We start from the raw sequence: 22,461 nt of genomic DNA on the forward strand, positions 1-22,461 counted from the left end.
CGTTCTTCCATTTAATATATATTGAATAATAATTTGTTACTTGCTGGATCTAAAATGATTATGAAAAGGGTACAATAATCATGAAAAAGAGCCACACGATGAGAACCACTTAGCGCTCATCACATCATCAATACGAGGGACTATTAAGTCCCTCTGCCCTGATAGCTCTGGGGGGGGGTGTGAGGGGGGGGCTCAGGGTGAGTCCGGGGTGGATTGTGGGGAGGGTTGGGGGGGGAAAACGCAGTTGCAAGTAAAAACAGAAAGTCTATTATTTTGCTATGTGTGACTATTTTGTTACTTTTTGTTAAGTTTTCTGGCAGGGTGGAATATTGGAGGTTTCATCTGATTGTACATACTTATTTTTTTTATATAAATGGGAAAATTACGTATCTGTTCATGGAATATATGTGGTCTGAATAATAAAAAGAAGAGGGGGATTGCGGCACAAATCTTACAGTCTATGAAACCTGACATATTGTGTATTCAGGAATCACATATAATGTGGAAGATCTATGTAAAGATTTAGGTATGCAGTTAGCTGTATGTACGTCTCAAGGTTCAACAACAAAAGGTGTTGCAATTTTATTCAGGAATGGCCTGGGTACTCTGATTCGGCATAAAGCAGATAAATATGGTAGATGGGCAATATCAGAGTTTAAAATTAATAACACAGTATGGACTGTCTGTGCTGCTTATGCCCCAAATGTAGATGACCCAGCTATCCTGGACCTTTTAAATTTGGAATTAGCTAACTGGTCTTCATTATTAATACTTTGTGGCGACTTTAACATCCATCTAGATTCTAATAGGGATATTTGTGACATATCTTGCTATCAGGGGGTTAAAAAAAAGTCATTCATGGCCTTACGTTCATTGGTCTTGGATCATGGCTTAGCTGATTTAGTCTACGAAAAAAAACTACAATTTCCCGGGTTTACATTCTTTTCCCATCCACATAAAAAGTTTGTACGTTTGGACTATTTCTTTATTAAAAAATCATTTATTTATGACACAAAATTTGAGTTATTTCCACGCATAATTTCTGATCATAACCCAATACTGATTGAAATTAAAACTGATACATCAATTTTTCAACTGAAGCCCTGGACTTTTGATCGTAAATTATTGTTTGATTCAGAATACTTAGATATGATGGCCATATGGATAAAATAATTTTTCGATATTAACAGAGGAACTGCCTCAGTTCAAATTGTCTGGGATACGTTTAAATCAGGGATAAGGGGTGAATCGCTCTCTTATACTATAAAAAAACAGAAAATTATGCGTGAAAAGAACGAAAAAGCATTTGAGAAAGTATTATTTTGGGAGAAGGAACTAATAACAGCAATTGCACAAAATCAACCACTATCTGATATAGAATCGAGTCTAGCGATCAATAAAGCTATTTGTTATGAATCCTTTGCAGACAAGTCAGCACAACAGATGGCAAGCTATAAATCTCAGATATATGAGATAGGTGAAAATACGGGGAAAATATTGGCAAAAAGAATTAGACAAAAAGAAGCGTATAACACCATTAATATAATTCAAGATGAGATAGGTCAATTACATAATAAACCAGAAGCAATTCTGGAAGTTTTTCGCAAATTTTATCTTAAACTTTATACACAAGAGAATGACTACTATTCGTCAGAAGCATGTATGAACTTTGCCATGGAAAATGTCTTGCCATCTCTTTCTCATGATCAAATGGTTGCTCTAGATTCTGCAATCACATGGGAAGAAATTGAAAATGCATTGAATTCATTAGCAACAGGCAAAGCAACTGGACCGGACCGGACCTTATTCCATTAGAATTTTATAAGACTTTCAGAAATTATATAAAGCATGATATGCTTACTACTTTTTTGGAGGCTCAGAAAGGCATACCACCAGAATCTTGGACTCTATCAGTAATCATGACGTTCTTAAAAAAAGATAAAGATCCAATTAATCCAGCTTCCTATAGGCCAATATCCCTAATCAATGCCGATAGCAAAATATATTCAAAAATACTTGCCACACGACTGTCAAAAATAATATCGTTAATTGTTTCTCGATGGCAACATGGATTTATTCCTAACAGAGATACGGCAGATCATGTACGAAGAATCATAGCCATGATGGATTGGGCAGAAGCCTCTAATACACCAATAGGGATTACCCTGCTAGATGCTGAAAAAGCATTTGATAGAGTGGCATGGCCCTATCTCTGGGATTTGTTATCTATGAAAGGTTTCGGTCCAGGAATAATAAACGCACTCAAGGCACTATATAAAAACCCGGTATCAGCAATAAAAATAGGTTCTACTAAGTCTGCATTATTTCCTATTCAGCGAGGAACACGTCAGGGATTTCCATCTTCCCCTCTTCTTTTTGCCATATACATAGATATTTTTCTTAATCAATTAAATCGGGATGAGAATATATTACCGGTACAGCTAGGAGGTATTGCATACAGAGCCCTTGCCTATGCAGATGATTTGGTAGTGGTTACCAAAGATATTGAAAGAGCTTTTTTGAGGATCGAAGACCTTGCTGCTGTATTTGGATCTTTTTCAGGATATAAATTAAATCTTTCCAAAACACAAATTCTTTTTATAGGTCCTAATCCACCGCCTATTAGAAATGTAGTCTCTGAGGCAGTTTATTTAGGAATTAGATTAACCACACCCATTTCGAAAATACCTAGCTTAAACTATACCCCGATTCTCAAGAAAGTTAACTCAACTTTGGAAAGAATAAATCATCTACATCTATCTCTCCATGGCAGAAATAATGTATTAAAGATGCTAATACTTCCGAAATTTATTTACTTATTCAGAACAATTCCTCTGGAATTTCCGTTAGGTTTTTTCCAAGAACTTGAAAAAAGTTCAGTAAGATTTTTGTGGGGTTATAGAGGCATTAGGAGAGCATATAAGAAGATGATTATACCGAAAGATAGAGGGGGCTGGGCTGTACCACACTTTTTATTTTACTACCTAGTAGCTGTACTTCAATACATTTCTCCACTGATTGTCGGTAATAAAATCCCTACTTCTTTGGCACAATACCCAAATATATATGAACTTGTATTAGGCACTGAAGCAATCATCATCTGTTAAAAATAATAGAACCAAGCTACTATAAAAAAAACAAAATTTAAGATTATAGCAGCAGCATATAAAGTATGGCGAATTATTAAAAAATTAGTTGGTATCAGAAAAGTTACAAGATACACCCCATTAAATTCAATCCATTGTTTTCCTCCTATATTTAGAGATCAGGTGATGAAAAAATGGAATACTAAAGGGATCTGCTATCTCTCTGATTTATACACAACTAACTTCGATTCATTACTTTCTTTTGGCGCCCTTCAAAATAATTTTAAAATCCCTTCTCATGATTATTTTAAATATTTACAGATCCATAGCTTCCTACATTCATTTTCTAATGTAGAGAGACAATATTTAACACCAATTTTGCTTATAGACAGTTTAACTAGTAAAAGGAAAATTGGTTATTATTATAATGTGTTATTGACCTACCTCCCTGACGACTTTAATAATTTGCGCGATAAATGGGAAGAGAAATTAGGAATAAAGGATTTATTCTTAAAAGAATCAATTAAAATGGCTATTTCTATCTTATTTTCAGGGCGAACTTGAACTCAACACTATATGATTTTGTGTGATCTTTATTATACACCCGCCAAAGTCTTAAAATGGGGGTCTACTGTTGGAATAAATTGTAATCGGTGTAATATGAGAGGAGCTGACACAATACATATGTTTTACTCCTGTGTAAAGCTTGCAAGTTTATTTTCTGATATTCAAAAATTCATTGAAAATACTATATGTAAAACTATGATTATATCACCTGAACTAATATTATTTGGTGTTTCTAAAGACTCAATTGACTTAGAACAATTCAACCTATTATTTATTATGATGTCTGAATTGTGCGCATGCATCACACAGGACTGGATCAGCCCGGAACCACCGTCGTTTTCTACATGGAGGGGCCGATTATTAGCCAGATACAAACTCAAACTGGCAATATATGCAACTAAGGGAAGGAAAAGGAAGCAACTAGGCATAAAAATCTGGAATCCAATTCAAAAATGGGTTGATGGGGTAATGACTCAATAAGATCTTCTTTCTTTATGTTTCCATTTTCATCGTATTTTGTTTTTTGAATGTGTTTTGCAAAATGCATATGTATACTTTGTATATTTGAAGGATATGTCATAATCTGTTTAAACTTGCAACAAAAACTTCAATAAAAAAAAAAAGCGAGGTAGTAGAGTACCTTCCTGGACTGAACAACGCAGTAGTGAATTGGTATTCAAGCAACATTAATGACAGCAGCAAGTGGTATCTGATCTCCAAGTATTTCCGAATCTGGACAAGACTTCTGGTCCTTCCAGCTTAGTCCTCTTTGCATACCACTTGACAACTATGTTTTACAACGGGAGATGGGATCCCGAAAGTCTAGCAATGGATCATTTTCTCAAGGACTGGCCCAGTGGGAAGTTTTTTTGCTTTTTTACCACTTATCATGATTCCAAGATGTGTATCTCATATCCAGAGATAGTCTAATCAGAGTCACATTGATAACTCTATTGTGGAGGGCACTGCCTTGGTTCCCTGCACTCTTAGATCTGTCTGTTGATTGCCTAATTCTTATTCCAACCTTTTCTCGGCTGTTGAGGGACTCTCGGTGGTTTTAGAACCTGTTTGTGGTATTGAGCCTTTCAGCTTGGTCATAGGCACTTATTCATATATGACAGCATCCTAGGCAAACGGTACAACAAGGATCTATAAGACAACATGAGATACCTGGAATAACTGGTGTGTGGGATCAAGTCTCAATTTAGTTTTCTCTCATGCCACAAATGTTCTAAATATTTTGACATCCTTCAGTGCATATAGGGCATATAAGACTTATAGAACTCTTTATAGATACAGATTAGCTATGTCCACAGAGCATTAGAAGGTGGAATGTAAATGTTTGTAAAGTATCAGGATATGCATCAACCTAAGCCTAGGGATTCTACTTTCTGGCAAGCAGAGGCAGTTCTACAACTTTTTCTATCATGAGAAGACAAAGACAGTGTTAGGAATTTGGTTACTTTTAAACAGGGGTGTGTGCCCGGATCAAGCAGCAACCACAGTCCTAGTCAGGACAAGGCACCAGCAATCTTCAAATAAATGTGTGCTCATCCCCTGGTAGCTTGGCCCAGAGCAGTCAGGTTTAACTTAGGGCAATGTGTTAAGTATTTGTGTAACACTTCAAAAGGGTAAACCAGTGAAAACAGCACAGAAAAAGTCCCCATACCAGATTAGGAAAATATAAAAAAAAGTAATAAGTAAAATCAATCAATCAATCAATTGGGCGTTTGTTAAGTGCGACTTCTCACCTGTAAGGGTCTCAAGGAGCTGGGGGGGTGGGGGGGGGGGTGGTTTGCAGGCTTCAGTCGATCAAGGGTGGGGGGTCTGTCGAAGAGACAGGTTTTGAGGTTTCTTGCGAAGATGGGGAGTCTGTCTGAGGTGGAGCGGCAGGTCGCTCCAGGCTCGGGCCGCGAGGAAGGAGAAGGAGCGACCTCCCTATCTGGTCTTTCTGGTGCAGGGGACCACAGCGTAGGAGAGCTGGGCAGATCGTAGGGTCCTCTGGGGTGCGTGGAATTTGAGTCGGCTGTTCAGATATGCTGGTCTGGTGTCTTGGAGGGCCTTGTGGGCGTGGGTGAGCATCTTGAAGGTGACTCTAGCGTTGATGGGGAGCCAGTGGAGTGTGCGCAGGTGCTGGGAGATGTGGCAGTGTCTTGGCAGGTCGAGGACCAGTCTTGCGGTGGCGTTCCGGATGCTTGCGGGTGAGGTTTTTGTTTATTTTGGCATAGAGTGCGTTGCCGTAGTCGAGTCTGCTGGTGACAAGGGCGTGAGTAACGGTCTTCCTGTATTCGAGGGGGATCCATTTGAAGGTCTTTCGCAGGAGGCGCAGGGTGTGGAAGCAGGAGGACGAGACAGAGTTGATCTGACGCTCCATTTTGAGCTTGGAGTCCAGGATGATTCTGAGGTTGCGTGCGTGGTCCGTGGGGGTGGGAGGCCTTCCGAGGGTAAACAGCCGTTACCACGCAACTTTTACAACGCACTACCATTACAACGCTACTTTTACAACGCAGGATCCTTTACAATGCATGCCTTTACAACGCATGACATTACATAGCAGATGCTATTACAACTCATGCCATTACAACGTAAGTATAGGTAAGTATATAATTTTATTTTATATTTTATTTAACATTATTTAATTAATTTAATTAATATTACAAATAAAAAAATATATTAATTTATATATTTTTATAAAATAAATTAAATATATTAATTTAAGTAATTTAAAAAAATTATTATGAGTATAGGGTATTTTTAGGGTTCAGGGCTAGGTTTGGGTTATGTGGTACAGGGGTATTTTTAGGGTTCAGGGCTAGGTTTAGGTTATGGGGTACAGGGGTATTTTTAGGGTTCAGGGCTAGGTTTGGGTTATGGGGTACAGGGGTATTTTTAGGGTTCAGGGCTAGGTTTGGGTAATTGGTACAGGGGTATTTTTAGGGTTCAGGGATAGGTTTGGGTGTTGGGGTGCAGGGGTATTTTTAAGGTTCAAGGCTAGGTTTGGGTTATGGGGTACAGGGGTATTTTTAGGGTTCAGGGCTAGGTTTGGGTTATGGGGTGCAGGGGTATTTTTAGGGTTCAGGGCTAGGTTTGGGTAATGGGGTACAGGGGGATTTTAGGGTTCAGGGCTAGGTTTGGGTTATGGGCTGCAGGGGTATTTTTAGGGTTCAGGGTTAGGTTTGGGTTATGGGGTACAGGGGTATTTTAAGTGTTTAAGGTAATGAAGTACAGGGGTATTTTTAGGGTTCAGGGCTAGGTTTGGGTTTTGGGGTGCAGGGGTATTTTTAGGGTTCAGGGCTAGGTTTGGGTTATGGGGTGCAGGGGTATTTTTAGGGTTCAGGGCTAGGTTTGGGTTATGGGGTACAGGGGTATTTTTAGGGTTCAGGGCTAGGTTTGGGTAATGGGGTACAGGGGTACTTTTAGGGTTCAGGGCTATGTTTGGGTTATGGGGTACAGGGGTATTTTTAGGGTTCAGGGCTAGGTTTGGGTTATGGGGTACAGGGGTATTTTAAGTGTTCAGTTTTTTAAAAAACGTCTTTAAATAAATTAAATTAATTCAATTAAATTCATTCAATTAAATTAATTAAATTAAATTAATTCCCATTTATAAAAAAAGATATACTTACCTATACTTACGTTGTAATGGCATGCGTTGTAAAAGCATCTGCTATGTAATGACATGCGTTGTAAAGGCATGCGTTGTAGAGGATCCTGCGTTGTAAAAATCGCGTTGTAATGGTATGCGTTGTAAAAGTATGCGTGGTAACTTCATACATCCCTTCCGAGGGCAGGGGGCCATTCCATGCATCGGGGTTTGGGCCCATGATGAGTACTTTTGTTTTGTTAGTGTTTAGTTGTAGGCAGCTGTTTTCCATCCATTTGGAGACAGCTTCCATGCCTTCTCGAATTTTTTTTGTCTGGCAGCATTGGGTTTGTTGGATAGGGAGACGTTCAGTTGAGTGTCGTCTGTGTATGACACAATTTTGAGTCTGCAGGTTCTGATGATGGGTGCGAGTGGAGCCATGTAGACGTTGAAGAGTGTAGGGCTGAGGGAGGACCCCTGGGGGACTCCGCAGGTGATAGGTGTAGGGTCGGAGAAGAAAGGCGGGAGTCTGACCTGCTGCTTTCTGCCGGAGAGGAAGAAGCAGATCCTGTTGAGGACCTTGTCTTGGATCCCTGCGTTGTGGAGTCTGCGTATTAGGGTGCGGTGAGAGACTGTGTCGAACGCCGCTGAGAGGTCGAGGAGGATGAGTACTGCTGTTTCTCATTTGTCCAGCAGGGTGCGGATGTCATCTGCTGCAGCGAGGAGGGCGGTTTCCGTACTGTGGATTTTTCTGAAGCCGGATTTGGAGGAGTCGAGGATGTTGTGCTCTTCAATGAATGTGGCGAGTTGGCTGTTGATGGCTTTCTCTTTGACTTTCGCTGGAAATGAATGAATGAATGAATGAATGAATAAAAATTTGTAGAGCACAACTTAGCCCAGGGGCATCAAGGCGCTTAAAGATGTTATAGCTTCTAGTGATGTAAAAAGTGCACCGACTACAGGTAGGCTTCTGAGAAGAGCCATGTTTTTAATGCTATACGAAAAAGCGCGAGCCATGTCTGCCCTTTTATCTCAGCAGGGAGCGAGTTCCATAGTCTAGGAGTGAGGGAAGAAAAGGCCCTCCCTCCTCATCTTGCTTTGGAGACTCGGGGGACAGAAAGAAGTTTCCTTTTGGAGGACCGTAGGGCCCTGCTGGGGGCATAGAAGGACACAAGGGACCTAATATCTTCGGCTCCAGACCAATGCAGTGCGATGTAGGTAATACATAAGATCTTGAAGTTTATTCTGGACTGGATAGGGAGCCAGTGAAGATCTTTCCTGATGAGGGAGCCTGATGAGAGTCTTGGAGCGTCAACGACAAACCTGGCCGTCGCATTTTGCACTATTTACAGGCGTTGAATCAGCTTTTTATTTATGCCTAGGTGTAGTGCGTTGCAGTAGTCCAGCCTTGAGGAGACGAGGGCCACCATAACCTGCTTTCGTGCTTCAGGGGTGAGATAGTGGGTGATCTTTCTCAAGATTCTAATAACACCACAACAGGTTGAAACCGTCCTACTGACTTGCTTGTCAAAGGAGAGCGTAATGTCCAGCATTACACTCAAGTTGCAAGCAGAAAGGGAGGGCAGAGGACAGACTCCCAAGGCAGAAGGATACCAGTCACTCGACCAGATCTCCTGTTTGCCCCAGAAGATAAGATCTTCGGTTTTCTCCCCATTTAATTTCAGGAAGTTCTGTACCATCCAACACGAGACGGCTTCCATACAATTCCTGAAATTAAGGGTGGTAGTACTCGCCGGTTGGGAGAGGGAGACCATAATCTGGGTGTCATCAGCATATGATAACATTTCCAGCCCGAATGATCTAACTAGCCTGGCGAGTGGGGCCACATAGATGTTAAAAAGTGTGGGGCTCAAGGACGAGCCTTGGGGGACCCCACACTGCACAGGCTTAACGGGAGAAAGAAAGTCATCCAGCTTGACCCTTTGTTCTCGTTGGTTGAGAAAGGATGTTAGGAGGCTCAATGCTGACCATTCACTCCCATCTCCCTGAGGAGAGTAGCCAGAATGGAGGGGGACAGGGTATCAAACGCAGCTGTCAGGTCGAGCAGTACCAGAAGGGTGGTCTGGCCACTGTCGACCTTAGTGCGGATGTTATTGACAGCTACTGTGAGAGCGGACTCAGTACTGTGTGCCTTCCTGAAGCCATGCTGAGAGGGGTCCAGTAGGCTAGAATTATCCAGGGAGGCACTCAGGTGGTGGTTGAGATGAGCCTCGAGCATCTTAGCGGGGGCAGGGAGCAGGGATATGGGGCGAAAGTTCTTCAAGATCCCGGGATCTAGAGAAGCCTTTCCTAATAGGGGCTTGACAATCGCCATTTTTTCCTAGAGGCAGGAAAGGTACCTTCGGAGATAGCTAGATTTATCACTTCCAGAAGGGGGGGCAGCAAAACCTCCCTGCACTCCTTAAGAATCTTCAGAGGACAAGGGTCCAAAGGGGATCCAGATTTAAGCCTATCCAGAAGCAGATTCAGTTGTTCAAAGGTAAGAGGGGGAAAGCTAGAAAGGCTACTACAAAGTCCGTTGACTTGGGCTTCAGTTGGGGGATCCGTCAGGGAGATTGAGACCTCTAAGTTTAAGTTTAAAACTGCCAGAGTGGTATGAATATCCTCTATCTTGGTGTGAAAGAAAGTGGAGATCTGTTTGCATAGTTCCTGAGAAGCCACTATAGGGTCAGGTGACTGGAGGATGGACAGGGAGTCTATGGTCTTAAACAGTTCACTAGGGGAGCTAAGAGAGGTTGTCAGCTTAACTGGAACGGGAACTGGAGCAGGGAGATGGGTCTGTAGTTTTTGAGGTCGGTGGGGTCTGTCAAGGGTTTCTTCAGGAGGGGGTTGACCTTGGCGTGTTTCCAGTTGTCGGGGAATGTGGCGGTTGCCAGGGAGCGGTTGATGTTGTGGCAGAGCGTGGGTCAGATGGTGTTGGCGGCTCTGTTGAAAATGTGGTGGGGGCAGGGGTCGGTGGGGCCCCGGAGTGGATTGACTTCATTGTCTTCAGTGTGTCTTCGGTGGTGAGGGCTGCCCAGTTGTCGATCGCTGGCTTCAGGGTGTCGGGGGTGCTTGGTGAGGGCTCGGTGTGTTGGTTGTCTTCGTACAAATTGTCGTAGATGCTCTGGATTTTGTGGTGGAAAAAGGTGCTGAGTTTGTCACAGAGGTCTTGTGAGGGAGGGATGTCGGTGGGCGCGCTGGTGGGTTGGGCAAGCTCCTTGATGATGTGAAGAGTTCTTTGCTGTTGTGTGTGTGAGTGGAGATTCTGTCTTCAATCGCCTTTTTCCTCGTTTTTCTAATGAGTTGGTGGTGGGTGTTAGTGGCGTCTCTGAAGTTGTTGTAGGCTTCTGTGGATTTGGTGTTCCTCCAGGACTTTTCAAGGCGGCGGCAAATGCGTCTGCACTCTCGATGTTCGTGGTAAAACATCTGGCTTTCTTGGCGTGGGTGTTGTTGTTTTTCTTGAGGGGGGCTATGGTGTTGGCGCTGTCGAAGATCCATTTGTGCCGGGTTCGGGCTGCGGTCTTGGGGTCATTGTTTTCCGCAATGGTTGAGGTGGAGTTGCTGAGGGATGAGGTTAACTGGTCGTCAGTGATTCTGGTCCAGTTTCTTCGTGGGAGCAGGTGCAGGTGTCTGTGGATGGTGAGGGTTCTGAGGGTGAAGTGGACGCATCAATGGCCAATCCATGGGAGTTCGGTGGTGTGGCTGAAGGTGATGGAGTTACCTGTTGTGAAGAGGGGGTCAAGGGTGTGTCCTGCTGAGTGCGTGGGTTCAGTCAGGATTTGGTTGAGTCCAATGTTGTGGAAGTTGTCCAGGTGGGATGTGGTGCTGAGGTCCAGTTGGTTGTCGAGGTGGAGGTTGAGGTCTCCCAGTAGGCTGTAGTTGGTGGACATGATGGCATGCGGGGAGATGATGTCCGTGATGGAGTTGGCAAAAAGTCCAGGGGGTCGGTAGATGAGGGTTCCTCCGAGGGTGGTGGTAGGGCTGGCCAGTATCTTGAAGTAAAACAAGATCAAAATGATAAAAATCCAATCAGTAGAACAGTAGGTTTGAAATTTTAAAGATTAAAGTGAAACATAGTCCTTAAAACATAAAGCACCAACCAGGGACATCTGGTTGTGCTGGACAGGGCCAAATTCAAAAGTTCATGCCAACCACAATGGAACGCAAGTCAGACCCACTCCCAGGTTAATCTAGCAAAAGCTTTACTTCTCATGTTTTGTGCCAAGAGTCCCAGTCATGAGCAGCAAGAAGAGTGTGCGAGTTGGCAGTCAGCCTGGTGTGAAGAAGAGGCCAAGAGTTGGGGATGGACGGGCAGGAGTTTTGCGTTGTTGGTCCCTTGTGGGCTATAGATGCCGCTGTGTGAAAAGACAGGCTGGAGGTGGGTCGTGTTGATATTCAGTACAAGGAGCATGGGTCTGGTGAGAATGGGCTCATTTTCAGTCCCGAAGAATGCTTCATTTCAAGAGCTCAAGAGCCACACCAAGGGTCTAGGACCTGAGAGGCACATCTTGGGGGTCAGGAACTTGCTGAAGACAGGTCCAGGAGCGGTTGGGGAGTCTTTTATGCATCTGCAGCTCCTCCTCTATGGCGGAGGAGCGTCACCCCTCCTTCCAGCTGCGTATAAAAAAGAAGAAAACAATAATAAACCCGGGTTTCCTGAAGTCTTGATGGCAGGGCCAGGGGAGGGACAGGCACCAACGGGGAGTGGTATGCACTGTTATCAGTGTGCATGATGGTTAGGCCGGCCAAACCGTCATGCGTACTGAAGCTGTCTCCAACCCGAGCAGCGTTGCCAGGTTGGAGACAACAAGCACAGTCTCTCGGTCTCCCTGGGATTGCAAATCATCGGGTATGAGAGCAACTTGAAGATTGGCCTCAGGGGAGTCTGAGAGCCTGTGCCTGCAGTGGATCCGCGGGAGGAGCAGAAGAGCTGCAAAGCACAGGCTGCCGGTAAGTTCTTTTTATTTCTCCATTTTATTTGTTGTCTCCCCCCACCCGAGCCCCACTACTCTGACACTGGCAGCTACTGCTTTTATGTCCCAGAGGCGCAGATCAGGAAGCCTGAAGACTAGCCCTTTGAGTCACTCTAGGGCCTGGGTTCAAGATGAAGTTGCTGATCCCGCTCCTCTTCCTCTTCTTGGTATCAAGGGTCCTTCTTTTATACACAGTTGTGCCTCGAAAGTGGGGAGAAGCTTCTATAGGCATGCCCCTTGAAGTGCACAGATGTCCTATCTTCAGTCCCCTGATTCCAGACTAACTACATAGGTTTTTCAGCCCTCTATGTGGAGGCAGGACACAGCCTATTCACATGTAAGTAGGGCTGGGACCAGCTTCTTCCTCCCATCCTACCAGTGATGACCCATCCAGTCACACCTATGCTCCCATTGGGTGTGGCTGTCTAGGAGGCAAAGCGTAACTGTCACCCACACCCAATCATGTGACCCAGAGACAAGCTGAATTATTCATATGACTTAGGCAAGAAAATACCAACTTCCTAAAAGTGGCATTTTCCGAATTGTACTTTAAAATCTGACCTCACAAAAAATTAGGATTATAAATTAGGATTACAGACACCAAACATGATTTCTGACATCCTTGTTTTCCTCGAATTGACAATGTCACGAGAGCTTATTGGCCCAGCTTTGCCCCCAGGCTTTAGGATTCGTGACAGGGACCCAGATGAAGCGAACCAGGTTTCAGGGTCTGTGTTGCCTCCCGGCTTTAAACCCAGTCGCAGCTCAGGAACATCAGATGATAGTGAGGAAGATTGTTCTCCTCTATCTGAAGAAGGCAGTCAAAACTCTGATGGTGAAAATGGCCATTGCCTTAAATGCAGGAAGCAGGAAATAGCCAATAAAGACGATGACGATGGCTTTTTTGGACCAGCCCTTCCACCTGGATTCAAAACGCAGGCAGAGTCCCCAGAACGAGTTGTGATTGGTCCTGCCTTACCACCAGGATTTTAAAAACAAAATCAGGATAGTGATGGCGAGGATGATGATGATGGCCTCTCTGAAAGCACTTCTGAGATGGAGGACAGCAGTGAGGAGGAAAGTAGAGTCATCGGCCTTTCTCCTGCAAAGAGTCCAGTTGATCATTCTGTGGCTGAGGATTTTGTATGCAGAGCACAGAAGATGAAAAAAAATCTTACTCCAGGTGACGATGATGAATCCCAGCAAGTTAAAAGAAAGATCTGGATGACAGAGCTGCCCCCAGAACTGACAAACTTTTAGCTTGGTTCAAGAACTTTCAAGAGACGGACTAACGAAAAGTCAGGGACCGATCTGTTTGGACAGTACTCCAGCAGAGAGGGTAAAAAAGCTAAAGAGAAACAAGAAGGAAAGACCCCAATGACTAAAGTTGAAGAGGAATTGCACTTTCGCAAAGAGACAAACGATTAGCTGAGAAGGTGTCAACATACAACGATTCAAAAAGATTGGAATCTCTGATGGATATTCATAATAAGAAGTTAAAGCAGAAAGCAAAGGAAGAAAAAATAAGCCTCTACAGAAAAGGCCGCTCGATCGTAACCAAGATCTCCAAGTGAATAAATTTGATGACGCTCAGAAGAAAGCTCTAGTAAGAAAATCCAGGGTGTTAAACACCAGGTTTTCACATGGGAAAAGTAACATGTTTTTATAGTACTACTGCAAGACAGCTTGTGGTGCAGAGGGTTATTTTTTATAAATTTAAGAAGTGTCAATATTTGTTACCAAACTTTGATACTTGTATGAAACTAAATATTTACTTGTTAAAATGGGGGCGGGCAGAAACTAGTGTTGGTGAGTTTGTTAGATTGTCCTTTTCCAACCAAATCTTGGATGGATGTTTGATGTTTTATTTTTAATTTTTTATTATAGTCCCTAATAACCGATGTTTTCTAATCTCTTATTTTGTCATGGAACAGAACATAAATCTTACTTGTAACAATCCATTTGTTTTTTATTTGTGATCAGCATCAATGATTTTAGCTTTACTGATTTTTGTAACAATATTTTACTGGTTAGCCGGCCTCTACAAAGTTGGTAGCGATGGGGGAAGGAGAATTGGGTGCGGGGGTCAGTAATATAGTCACCTACATCATGTCCAGTGCGCTGCAGCCTACTCCCATTTATTAGCAACAGCACTTTAGATGAGGAAATTGAGAGTCAGGACTCATATGTGGAACATGCATATATGCAAGCCCCAGAAGGTAGTGTGTTACTGTTTGCAAAAAGCTGGTACATTCTGAAAGTGTCCAACAGTGGATGGGGCAACTTGGCAGTATCAAAGTAACATGTCGGGATCTTCTCTGATTTGAATGAACGTTAATCACTTGTTGGCAATACCACTGGCATGAGGAATTGTTAGTCAAATGCCATTATTAGCTGTAAATGACCAGTAGGTGCTCGTACTGGTTATTAATGTGACACAATTGCTTCTGAAAGGCCAGTAGGACTGTATTAGGTTAAGTTACATATAATTTAAAGATTAATAGAGCTGGGACCTGTCACTCACATGTAAGGGACACCTCTAAAACACTGGCTGGATTAGGGTAAAATCAATTGTATATCACTCAGTAACTAGAAAGGCCAGAAGATTTGGACGGGAGCCGGTCATGCCAAGTATACCTTGCTACATGTGAATCACTACACCCCAGAACTATAGCCTCACCCACAGTTTCATTTTGATAAATAAAAATGTCATACCTACAATGCAGATTTTACTCATACTTTAAAAATACAAGGTTGAGTGCAGAGTTGGGGTTCTAGTAACAGTTTGTTACTCAACCTTCAGATGTAGTAACAGTTGGATTTTTGTGGCTATTAATTCAATACAAGGGACTAATCTTAGCAGTTCCTCTTCAAATCTGGATTTTATAAAAAAAAAGATTGTAACTTATTTTGTCTTAAAGAGAGCAACTGCTCACCCCCTCGGTAGCTTGGTACGAGCAGTCAGGCTTATCTCTGAGGCAATGTTGAAAGCATTTGTACATACACGCACAGTAACACATTGAAAACACTACACAAGGGCAACACATCAGTTTAGAAAAACAGGCAATATATATATATGAATAAAACAAGACCAAAAAGACAAAAATCTAGGGGTGGGCGTAGTGGGCACAGCGGGGCTAGACGGAGTGCCACAGAGACAGATCCAATCTCCGCACACTCTGTGTAGCTTCGCTACGCACCGCCCGCCTCCCAGCCGCAATATTACAACGTTAAAAATTACCAATTTAAAACACCTTACCTGATCGGGGGCGTCCCAGGGCTTCGCTCTTCCTCCATCGTGCCTTCTTCTTGAAAACTGTGCATGCGCATTCCAGCCACGAAGCAGGTAATGCATCGATTTCTTCAGCCGCACAGCAGGGCCGGTGTCAGAGTCAGAGCAGGTGTCTCGGATGTCAGGGACACATTGCTCAGGACTCGGGCTGCGGCGATCTTTCAGTCGCATGGCAGGCACTGCATCGATTCTTCGGCCGCACCGGTGCAATGAGTTGTTTTATTTTTAGCCTCACGACTGAGCTGCTTCAGATAAGGCAGTCGCTGAAAATCGATACATGGTTTTTCTCAGCCCCTTGCAGCACCTCCAAGGGCCCAGAAGAACCTACGTTGTTACCACTTGGCAGGTCATAACTTCCAGCAGAGGAGATCAGGGGCTGCAGGTGAAGTCTTTGATGGCCCTGAGACTTCTTAATAGAATCCAAGCGTGCACAAGCCCTTGAAGAACCTTAGCCTGCAGGATGTAGAAAGCCAAATCCAGTCCATTCACTGCCCAAGATAGAAGCTGTAAGCAGCACGTCAACACAGCAAAGCATACAGCAAAGAGGTAGTCCCTCCTGACAGCTTCTACAGTTCTTCTTCTTGGTAGAATGTCCTCTTAGTCCAGAAGAGTTCTGAAGTTATGGTGTCGCAGGTCGAGTACTTATACCAGTTTCTGCCTTTGAAGTAGGCAAACTTCAAAGGAAAGTCTTTGTAGTGCACAAGACCCTACCTTTCTCTGATCTGGCTCCAGGCACACTTCAGGGGGGTGGAGACAACTTTGTATGAGGGCAGGCACAGCCCTATTCATGGGTAAGTGACAACTCCTCCTACCACTCTAGCTCAGGAAGACCCATCAGCCTGGTGATGGGCACACTTCAGCTCCCTTGGTGTGACTATCTAGAGTGAATGCATAAACAGCCCAACTCTCACCCTCTCTCAGAAGTGGCTTCCACTGTCAGGCACGGGCACAGAATGGTAAAGTAAGAAAATACCCACTTTCTAAAAGTAGCATTTTCGAACATGCAACTTAAAAAACAACTTTATTAAAAGATGTATTTTTAAATCATGAGTTTAGGGACCCCAAACTCCAAATTGCTATCACTTCCCAATGGGAAGTTACACTTGCAAGAGGTTAAACACCAGCCCCAATGATAATCTATGAGAGAGCTGGTTCTTGCATTAGTGAATAACTAAATAAGCAGTATTTCATTATCAGGACATGTAAACAACACCAGTATATGCCCTCCCTTTTAAATGCACTGCACCCTGCATATGGGGCTACATTAGGTCTATCTTAGGGGTGCCTTACATGTAGTAAAAGGGAAGGGTTGGGACTGACAAATGGGTGCACTGGCCAGGTCCACATGGCAGTTTAAACCTGCACTCACAGATACTGCAGTGGCAGGTCTAAGACATGTTTGCAGGGCTACTCATGTGGGTGGCACAATCAGTACTGTAAGTCCACTAGTAGCATTTGATTTACAGGCCCTGGGCTCACCTGGTGCACTTTACTGGGGACTTACTAGTAAATCAAATATGCCAATCATAGATACACCAACCACCAATACAATGTAAACAGAGAGCATATGCACTTCAGCACTAGTTAGCATTGGTAAAGTGCCCAGAGTGCTACAGCCAACAGAAACAAGTCAGAATAAATAAGAGGTAGAAGGCAAAAAGTTTGGGTATAACCTTACAAAAAGGGACAGGTGCAACACAACCCCCTTCCAGCCTAAAGCCAGGTTACACTAATCAATTTCTTGATGGACTTCCCTGCTTAGTGCTATAGAACTTGGATCCTGGCTCGCAACAGCGGGGGCCTGTTCCAGTTATACATCTCTTACCCAGTTGGATTACTCTGTCCATACTCTCAGGGCCCACTAAGCTAACCCATGGGCAATCCTTCCCCTCACCTGTGGATCTCATATGTGCAGCAGCTGACCTTACTTTGCTCACAGATATACCCCTGAGGGCAGACAGTACCTCCACGGCCAACAATGTGGTGTAGCCCATTCCACCCCTGGGGTGTGACTTCTGCCCCAACCCTAGGTCAACTCTATCCATGAGGACAGCAACACACAGTGGTCACCGACAGCTGTCAGTGACAAGAGCTAGGCATTCAGCTTTTCAGGGCTCTCCAACCTCTGGTTTGTCAGAGTGGGGGCCGGTAGCCCCAGATAACTGGCACCGGGGGAAGTGCCTGCTGACATTTGTGGATGCACCCGCTGCCACTGGAGACCACGAGTCCCACAACCCCTTCTGCCTGCACACCTGTGCCTGACATCATTGGGGATTTATGGCATGCTGTAGTCTCACAGTGCAGGCCATGTGTGAGCTGTGCCTGGGTTGCCCGTCCTTCTCCGGCCCTGCGCCTGTCATCGACAGACAGAGGCCGGGCAGGGCCACTCCTCTTGTTCCATGTGGTTGGATATAACTCCTATGCTTTGGTAAGTTTTTATGTTATAGGACTGAATTTGTTCTATCACGTTCTGGCCTCTTTTCTGTTGCATGAGTGTTCCATAGCTGGGTAAGTGGAACTGTATTGGCTGGAACATTGGGACACTTTTAATTACAATGTGATGGGTCAATAGAAAAACACCTCAATTGAAGTGGGGACTTCACATCTAGTAGTTGCACGAAAAGACACTGCTGTGTTTGGGCTTTCAAAATCATCAATCTTTTCTTATCTATCTTTGATGGTGGGGGCAATCAATGATGAAATTAAGCACCTGCAAAAATAAAATAGGCATTAGTATTGCCCCGAGTGCCCAAGTTGTAACCTCTATTGTTATTTCCAATTACCCTATTATCGTAGCCCACAATGATACATCGACTGGTGCCCCAGGAGGGTCCGGCTTGACCTAATTAGCTGCCCGCATGACTGGCACCACTGAAGTCTATTAACCAGCGGATGTGGCAGGTCTGAGTTATTTATTTGAGGACTGTGGTCCCCCAGCCCCAAAGTGCAAAAAAAGTAAAAGGACAGATACTGTATCTGGTTGGTCTTGGACTAGGGGAATAGGGGTTAGGGATTGTCAGATTTCTGAGTGAGGTTAGCCCTACAGTCCAGATTCTGAAACCACTAATAATAATGTGGAGATTATTCCCTTGTTGCAGTCAATGATTGAGGCAGGGGAGGAAAAATATCTTGCCAAATGTCTAAACAGACTTTCCTCAACTGAGGCTTGTCTCAGTATCTTGATAGAGTTTTGTAAATCCAACTTGTTTCAGATATTGCCTAATATTATCAATGTGACCCCTGCCCCAGAAGGACAGGGGCGGTGGGGCATGAAGGTTTTAAGCCCACGAGGGAGCTTGAGTCAGGTACCACAGCTACACTGTGCCCTTACAAGGTGGGCCTGTATGCCTTCTATTAATTTGATATTCAGTCAGGAACCGGTGGCATCTTACTTATAGAGCCTGGTCTCATGTGGCCCCCCTGAGGCTCCTATTAACCAAAAAAGTGCTGGTTACTCGATTGTCCCAGGGCCTCCAGTGGTAAGGGTTGGCAGTGGCACCACTAAAAGTGAGGAAGGCTCATTTTCATCCTATTTTTCATTGAATCTTCCTCCTGCTATGGTACCTTATGTATTGATACTCACCAGGATTTCTGTACTAAAGCGCAGAACTAATAAGGACCATCACACCTTTAGGAATAAAATGGTTTATTGGTTGTCCTTACTTGGCAATGAAGGTCATAGATTATCACATAGCCTTATCATGGCAAGAAGGGCTGACACAGTAGGACTTTCACCCAAAGCTCATGGTGGGGATTGTGATGTTGTTAAGTTTGACCATCCAAGTGTAGTTCCCACTGTCCTGAATCTTGACAACTTGAAAGCCCACACCTCTATCATTCAGACCTTGCCCCATGGCTACTTTTATCCGCCGCCTGTTGTTGCAATTCCCCCTGGGCCATTTAGAATATTAATTGTCCCCACAGCAGACAAATTAGAGATCCCGAGGTAAATAATTTTGTTTTAAAAACATTTAATAGGCTCAAGGCCCTGGGTTCAGAGGCACTTGATTGACTCACTTGCCACCAAAGTTGAGAACTCATCTGAAAATACATCTGATAATGGCCAGGTCACTCTCAAACCGCAATCCACGTTTGTAGACTCTTTTGCCCTTGTTAAATGGCTACATCGAACAAGGGTTCTTAACTCCCCTGTCGTTGCTGGAAACTGCATTTCTAATGGGATTGTTCATGAAGAAGTGTCTATTGGGGGTGTAGGGGCACCGGTTAGCATGTCATGTCCACTTTGGATGAGTTATCGCCATCTTTACTGAACAGGGGGCCACCCACGGGTGACTCCTTTGGTTTAATCACCCCTAAGGATTGCAGTCTTTTGAGAACTGTAGGTTTTAATAATATGCATAGTGCTTCTGTTATAAGCTCCTTAGAGTTAGATGCCTTGAGTGCTAGGGAGGATCTGAACCCTGTTGGCACAGCAGGGAATCATATATTATTGACCCATAATAATACTATTAGAGGCCCTAGGCTGGGTTGCTGGAATGTGCCAGGTGTAATTTCTAAATAATAAAAGATTAGACACAGATTTACTATCTTACCTCAAATCTTTTTTCTATATTTTGTCTTCAGGGGAACTGAGAGATGACAATTACTTCTTCTTAGATAGCTATAAGTCTTTTTTCATCCCTTCCACATCATCACCAAAAGGGGAGACCTAAGGGGGGGTTACTAACATTGGTTTCTCTCTCACTGGACTGTAGGATGAGAAACCTGGCTACAATCTCTCCTAATCTTCAAGGTACCTTATATCCTTATATTCCTCTTCTGTAGTTGGTAGTTGTTTTTTTTCAAATTGTTATAATGCGACTCAGGGCCCTAATGATTGTAACTCATTTTCTGTCAAGCAGGCCCAGTTTTTAGAGTTAAATTCCCAGGGTATTGCTAGAGCTGGTTTTATTGTAGTGAGTAATTTTAATATACACCAGTGTTGATATTCTTTTACCCTCTGTGACCAATTTCCTGGGGAGGATGTTTTTCACTTTGTTGGACGTGGGTTGAGCACTACCATAGGTTTTATTTTTGCTTCTGCCTTCTTGCGGAATCTACTTGGACTTTTTGATATAAGTGTGTCTGGCTTTAGTGACCATTATTGTGTTGTTGTCTGCCTCAGTAACCTGCTCATACAAACCTCCGTTCCAGTTACCAAACATATGTTGTATGTTAAAACTAGTAACCAGGGTAGAAGAATCAAGTGGGCCAAGGTTATTCCAGAGGTATTTATGAAGGATATTGTGTTTGCAAGGGGCAAGGAATTTGCCTAATGTTTAAGGGATCTACCAGATGGCATTGCCTTTTTGAGTGCCTATCACAAGATTGAGGCAGATGTTAAGGTTATGTTGTCCCTTCCCCCTACTAAGGTCCCCAAAAATAAACTTGGTTGGTTTGATAAGGAATGCTCTGATGCTCATACATTGTTATTATTTGTGCTCAAAACCCAGCCAAAAGATCGGTGTCTAATTTCATATAGACATGCTCTATATATAAAAGCATTAGAGAGGAGGAAAATTGAGCTTAGGGAGCAGGCTTGGTCCAACCTGATGGAGGCAGCAATGAAGGCTGACTGTGCCCGATTTTGGGAGATTATCAAATGCCCACTTATCAGTGTAAGTAATGACTAAGCTATTTCTTCGCATATTACCCCGAGAAACTGCACATTTTTAAGACATCTACGATTCAGCAGAGCAGTATCTTTGTGTTTGCCGTCTTTGGTAGCATTGTAACAAGGCAACCTAATATTTGAAGCAGAGGAGGTTGAATTGGCAATAGAATGTATGACAACCCACAAGGCTCTTGGTCATGATGGAATCCCTGCCGACCTGTTCAAATTGTCACTGAGTGTTTGGGCCCCGATTTTACCACAGTTATTTAATCTGGTTGTGTTTTTTGGTTTACCACATTTATGGCCAGAGTCCGTCATTATCTCTGTGTATAGAAAAGGCTTTAGGGATCTTCCTTCTTGTTATAGGCCCATCTCTTTGATTGACTCAGCCGTCAAGGTAATGGGCAGGGTGGTCCTTGAGAGAGCCATGTCGTCGGCAGAGGATGAGTCTGTCCTATCTCATCTTTAGTATGGTTTTCAGCCAGGCTCGGGGACCTGTGGTCAGTGTTTACATTTTCACATGGTGATCAACAAGTACACAGTGGCAAAATCATGCTCATTGTTTTTTGCGTACATGGATTTTTCTTCTGCCTTCAATAAGGTGAATAGATGTAAACTATGGCTGATCTTGCTGGTCATGGACCTTGATCCAGCGATTGTTTGTTTTCTTAGTGAGTTTCATAGGGATATGAAGGCAGTTGTTCGGTTTAACACAGACAGGCCTTTTACAGACTCCTTTTTTCTGAGGTCAGAAGGTAAGCAGGGCTATATAATGGATTCTTTTATGTTTACCTTATACGTGAATGACCTTGGGCCCAGATTACTTGATAAACAGACGGACTGCCCTTGTATTGGTTCTCACCATATCCATGCATTGTTATACAATACTATCTTATTGGCTAGAATCGCACTGGGGCTGCAGAATTTGTTGATGATTTTGTGAGTTACATGAATAAATTAGACCTTTCCACCAACTACAGGAAATCCCAGATAATGGTGCTTGGGCCTGAAAAGACTAAGTTAAGATCTTTTCATGTACAGGGTGGCAGTCTGTCTAGAGTACAGCTGTACACTTACTTAGGGGTAGTTTTTGATAACCACATTATGTGGGCTCTGTTGTTTAAAGCCAAGAGACTAGCTTTTGCGAAAACTCTATCTGCTCTTTTCTCTTTTTCCTCTAGTATTGGTCATATACCTTTGAACACACTGATTAAGATATATTAGGCTGAGTCTGTCCTAGTATGTCACTTATGGTAGTGATGTCTGGGGCTACGTCAATCTGCGGGAACTTTAAGTGATAGAGAATATTTTTTGTAGACGCCTGTTGGTGATTCCGGCTTTTACCC

The 22,461-nt window shown here is 43.5% G+C and overlaps 1 protein-coding gene and 1 pseudogene across 1 annotated transcript in view; both read left to right on the forward strand.

Annotated features, from left to right (window-relative positions):
• Positions 1-22,461, forward strand: part of LOC147733072 (uromodulin-like) — a 236,180-nt gene that overhangs the window by 38,585 nt on the left and 175,134 nt on the right. The gene's annotated exons all lie outside the window — the stretch shown is intronic.
• Positions 12,852-13,878, forward strand: LOC147733073 (GPALPP motifs-containing protein 1 pseudogene; annotated as a pseudogene).

The sequence above is a fragment of the Lissotriton vulgaris genome, chromosome 2_1 (assembly GCF_964263255.1).
Source record: "Lissotriton vulgaris chromosome 2_1, aLisVul1.2, whole genome shotgun sequence".
In the NCBI taxonomy this organism is placed as follows: Eukaryota; Metazoa; Chordata; class Amphibia; order Caudata; family Salamandridae; genus Lissotriton; species Lissotriton vulgaris.